Source organism: Corvus brachyrhynchos, unplaced genomic scaffold (assembly GCF_000691975.1).
Source record: "Corvus brachyrhynchos isolate BGI_N302 unplaced genomic scaffold, ASM69197v1 scaffold220, whole genome shotgun sequence".
NCBI classification, from domain to species: Eukaryota; Metazoa; Chordata; class Aves; order Passeriformes; family Corvidae; genus Corvus; species Corvus brachyrhynchos.
In genome coordinates this window covers 5,289,662-5,294,962 of record NW_008236209.1, presented here as the reverse complement: position 1 = coordinate 5,294,962, position 5,301 = coordinate 5,289,662, and the positions used below count along the sequence as shown (strand labels likewise).

General features: G+C 43.8%; 1 protein-coding gene across 2 annotated transcripts in view; it reads left to right on the top strand.

The window, feature by feature from the left end:
- Window positions 1–5,301, top strand: part of FAM46D (family with sequence similarity 46 member D) — a 19,742-nt gene that overhangs the window by 3,835 nt on the left and 10,606 nt on the right. For both annotated transcript variants that reach the window (XM_017742686.1, XM_017742694.1), the window contains exon 2: window positions 4,510–4,631. The gene's annotated coding sequence lies outside the window, so the exon portion shown is untranslated. The remainder of the gene's footprint in view (window positions 1–4,509; window positions 4,632–5,301) is intronic.

The window sequence follows — 5,301 nt, the reverse complement described above, 5'->3', positions numbered from 1 at the left end:
CTCAATTCCTTTATCAGGAACTGTAGTGGTGGGACAGGGAGTAGTAATTTCAAACTGAAAGATGGGAGATTTAGCTTCAACATATGGAAGGAATTGTTTCCTGTGAGGGTGCTGAGGCCCTGGCACAGGGTGCCCAGGGAAGCTGTGGCTGCCCCTGGATCCCTGGCAGTGTCCAAGGCCAGGTTGGACATTGGGGCTTGGAAGCTTTCCACTGGGACAGTGGAAGATGTCCCTGCCCATGGCAGGGGGTGGCACTAGATGGGCTTTAAGGTCTTTCCTGACCCAAAGCATTCTATGAATTTATGCCATTTGGATTCACACATTAAAAAAATAGAAATATTTTGAAAAGTGCAGTCTGGCTTTTTCCCTTTGCCACCATGATCTCATGCAAAAATAATTATTCAAAGTATCAGTAGGGAAATCTAGGATGCCCCAGGAAATCAGCAACGTGCCATTGCCTATGGCCGTGCTGGGTTAGTGTGGTATAGCAGGGGAGAACCCAGCTGCAAAACTGGAGCATAATATTGAGCATGATTCCTTCACATTGCAGAATTGCTCACAGGTAAACCACCATTTCAGTTCTTTTCTAGCCAAGTTATTTTAGAAGCTCTAAAAACTGTTTCTCTCTCAGTGTGTATCAGCAAAAGGAGGGTTTTCCTCCATAAAACACCACGAACGGGTACAGCAGATGTTGATTTATGTCCACATCAGCTGATTTTCTTCTCCATTACCCTGTCTGCTGGATCTTTGCTTATCCAGCAGGTCCTGTCGCCCTGACATCCGATGTCAGGTTGGATGTTTTTGCACATTGGGTGAAAGCTTGACTCAGTCTTTCTCCCCAACTTGGTGTCGTCAGGCGCATGATGGTCATTATGAATTATTGATAGTGATGGAAAAGTCACGAATGCACAGCTGTGCTGCAGGGCCCGGGCCTTTTTCTTGGGTTTAATCATCACTTTATCTCCTCTCTGCCTCTTAGTAATAATGTCAACAGAGATTTCATGCTACCTTCACCACAAAAGAGGAGCAGTTCCCTGCTCTGATGCTGCAGTCAGAATCCTTTTTCCTGCTGCAGTTTGACCAGAGTTATGCAGATTTTTTAACTGAAAACTCTAGAAAACATTTCACTTATCAAAAAACTATTTTCTAGGGGAATCTAGGCTGTCACTGATGCAAAATTAAACATAAACTCTTGTGCAGCAAATACTTTGAAGATAATGAATAATTCATTTCTTTTTCCTCACTTTTACAGTATAACTCATAAAATTGGGAAAATGGCTGTAAAATGAAATCCCACTGCTGTGTTTTGTATTCAGAGAGTAACTTTCTAATATAAGTATGGAAATTAATTCATAAAAATATGAATTCTATATGAACATTGTAAACACAAATAGTAATATAATTAAGCAGTGGAAGACGCAGTAATCTTTGAGTAGCTTGTGAGACACATTCCTGTGGAGGTGTCAGCCCAGCCTGCTCCAGGATACAGAAGTTTTCCCAATTCAATTTAAACTCCCCCCTTGCTGTTGCAGTCAGGAAGAGCCTTTATTTGAAGTGATCCTAAACTGCTTCACAAATCAACCTGGAGCCTGGGCCTGGAGTTCACAGCTTCTGCCATGAAATGAAAATACTCCTGGAGTGGAACAGAATAATTGTTTAACAGAAACACTTTTCTAACATGTGCAGAGCAGAGCACAGGTGATGCAGGGAGGCCTTCGGGGCGCATTTCTTTCAGCTTTCACGCTCCTTCCAAGGAAAACTCCAAATCCACTCTGGATGAACCATCAAAACCCACCCTCAATACCCCAGTGGCTCATTACTGATTTAGAGGGGAAAACCCCCACACTGCACTGACTGAAGGAACTAAATGCAGCTTCCAGCAAGGGTTTTTGGGTATGATCAGTCGGAAAAGAGAAATGCATTCTGTGGATGTGGTTGTGTTGGAACCCTCTCAAAATAGACAGAAATGTCATCGTGAAGGATCCTCTCATGGTTTAGTGACCAAGGCAGTTCTTGGGGATATTTGGTGCTTGTCCTTTGGTGTAGATGAGGGGAGAGTGGTTCTGGAGAGTTCCTGAGGAGAGCCTTGACTTTGTAATGCCCTTTTTACCCTGAAAGCAGCCCAGCATTAGGGCTGCAGTGGCACATGGCATCGCTCATCCCTCTTCCTCTGGCATTTGAAGAGGAGAGATGATTATGAAGATGGTTAAAAGACGGAAAAGAAAGATTGTTTCAATTTTTACCTTGCCTGCTTTTGCTGCAGTTTAGTCATAATAATGAGAGTTTTTGATAAGTGAGCTTTGGATTGAGTCACTGGGATCTCGAGTGAGTAAATAGATTTTGGGATTAGTCTGAGGAGTTGAGCAGAGCAGTCAGGAGAAGCTGCAGCACAGAGGGGGAGGAAGGAATCTCTTGGATCCTTGGATCTTATTCCTGCCACTTTGGGGGGCATCACCATGAAATGCCCTGGGAGGGCTCACGAGGTGTCTGAGAAACCTCCATGTCCACCAAAGCCCATGGGAGACATGGAAACCTGGAAGGTTTGAGGGTCAATATTCCTCGGGGTGGAACCTGGGAGTGGGGACACCCAAAGGAGTGACCAGCTGGGAGATTGTGGGACAGAGGGAAATCCAGGACACAGAGCCCCACGTCATCTCCCGGACTCTGCTGGATCTCAGAATAGTCCTGTGCTCCTTAGGCACGGAGACACCAGGGGAAAAGGCTTGGGAATGGGTTTGTTGGTGCGTGTCGCCACAATTCGCATCCCGCATTCAGGAGCAGGGAAATACTCTCTTTAAAGCACAGGGTGATTGTTGACACAGTCATTTTTATTTTTGTTTCTCCTTCAGCTGAAAAAGTCCTGGGAAGCCTGAGTATAGAGTAAGGAAATGATGCTTTTTCCTGCGGTGACTGAGCCAATAAAAGGCAGCTGTTGGGAATAATGTCCCCGTAGGCAAAGCAGCTCATCAATCTCAGCTGCTGCTTCTATGAACATATTATATAATAATGCCTCTTCTAAAAAAAAATGCCATAAAGGTCTCTCTCTTCTTCCCCTAAATATCACCAGGGGAAGCCATAAATTCTGCTCCAGTGTTAATCTGTTCTATCATGGTGATATATCCATTAATGGATATCATATATCCATTAAACCTTCCATCCTTGCACGGAAAGAAATAACAATATTTCGGTGTTAAAAAGAAGTTTGTATTTTTATGCAAAGTGACTGATTTGTCTGACTTTTCCAGACTCTACATGCCGAGAGTCTTTTATCTAAGCAGCCCAGAACTCTTTCCTTTGCCATCAGGGTCTAACTGGCTGCTCACTGCCAGGCTTAGAGCAGAGCTCAGCCCTTGCCAGACTTAACCCTTTATTCCAGCTGCCAGTGTGAGCCATCAGTGCACGGATTTGGGGGCAGGTCAGGAACATGCATCCAGCTAATTAGTAGCCCATCAGGAGCTGGAAAGCAAATGAAAGCTGCAGACAGGCCCTGGCACAGCAGACAGGTCCTCACAGGGTGAGCAAAGCGAATGCTGTGCTTCTGGCAGCACTAAAATGGCATTTTCAGGGATAAAAATCTGCCTGCTGTAGCATGGAGGAAAAATCCATTATATTCCTAAAAAATTAATAACACAGTCCATACCTCCTTGGGCTATAATTTCAGCTTTTCCTGCAGGTTATGCAGATATTTACACTTAAATCATACTTGCAATATTATGTTTCCTAAGAACCATATATAATTTCAGCATAAAAGCTGAGATTGTGGAACACAACTCAGCAAGGAGTAAATTCCTGTGGATATCAAACCATCCAGTGGACAGGCCCTGCTTAGGATAGTCAGGGAACTTGAGTGGGTGTTGTGAACTTTGCGGGATGGGGTGCTGGAATGGGAGGTGTTGGAAGGAAAGCCTGAGAATACGGACTGTCAGCATGTGTTTGAAATGAGAAACAAATATAAGAAAGTGCCTTTATGACAGCAGATGAATATTTACAGAAATATTTCATTCCAGCACAGCCAGCCAATGAACATGGAAATTCCAGCAATAGGATCCTGGGCTTACTCTAAATGAACCAACCTCACGTGCCAGGAAACAAGACCTTCCTGTCAGCTGCACACTCTGATAGAAAGAATCTAAAGCCACTACACAATTCATAATACTTCATTCTGCTGAGTTATTATTCATTCTAAATTTTATATGATTCTACTACGTCCCTGCTAATTTGCATGTCTATTAATAATATTAAATTCCCACTCAAAATCCCGTAGGGAAAATGCCAAGTTTGTTAATATCCTTGCAGAGGATTAAGCATGACCTGAAACCCAGAGTTTTTATAAGCACTTTGGTGCTTTTTCCACTACTTTTACCTTATAATTTCCGACTTCAAAGGCTGTTGTTATACCTGAAGGACTGCCAAGCTATAATGCATCATTTATTATGTCCAGCAGGTGACTGGTGGTTAACATTGATCTCCAAATGAATGTGGTTGTTTGTTGGGTTTTATTTCCTGCAGCTTTCCCGGGGAGCTTCGTGTTTCTGTCAGTGACAAGATGACAATTCATATTTCTACCAAATGATCCAGTGACTCATCCTATTAACTCCGCTGGAATACACGCTTCCAGTCGTCCTGCCACGGTGAGTCTGGAATTTTGCATCTTTGCTGGGAATATTATTCAGGACTTAGTCCATAGTATGTGTTTGGTAGTACAAATAATCTTTTCCTAAAGCAGGAACTTCCCAGGCATGACCACAGCCCCAAATAGACCAAATATTGCATATGCCAGCTATTTTTAAAAAGTTATTGAAGTATTTTAGAGCAATTGAGATACTGGTGGCCTCATGTTCTGTACACTGCTTGGTTTGTTTGGACTGGAGGCCCTGTGAGAAGGAGCCTCGTGTGTTGTGGGAACTGATACCAGGTCATAACAAATGGGCCCTTGAAAATGTTGCCCTGTCAGGGGATCCCCATCTGGCTAAGAATGAGTGTACCATGAATCATGATGGAAAAATGGGACATCCAAAAAGCCCTGAATATCCAGCATGGCAGAATATGGATTATGATTTCATAGTGGGTGCCCAAATTAAACTCCTCATTTTGTGCCTCCTGAGAGCTCCCAGCTCATCAAGCCAATATCCTGGAACATTCCAGTACAAACATAATCCCGGGATGGTTTGGGTTGGAAGCACCCTTACATCCCATCTTGTTCCATGGGTAGGGAAACAGCCATAGTTCAGGATGCTCCAAGCCCCATCCAACCTGGCCTTGGACACTTCCAGGGATCCAGGGGCAGCCACAGCTTCTCTG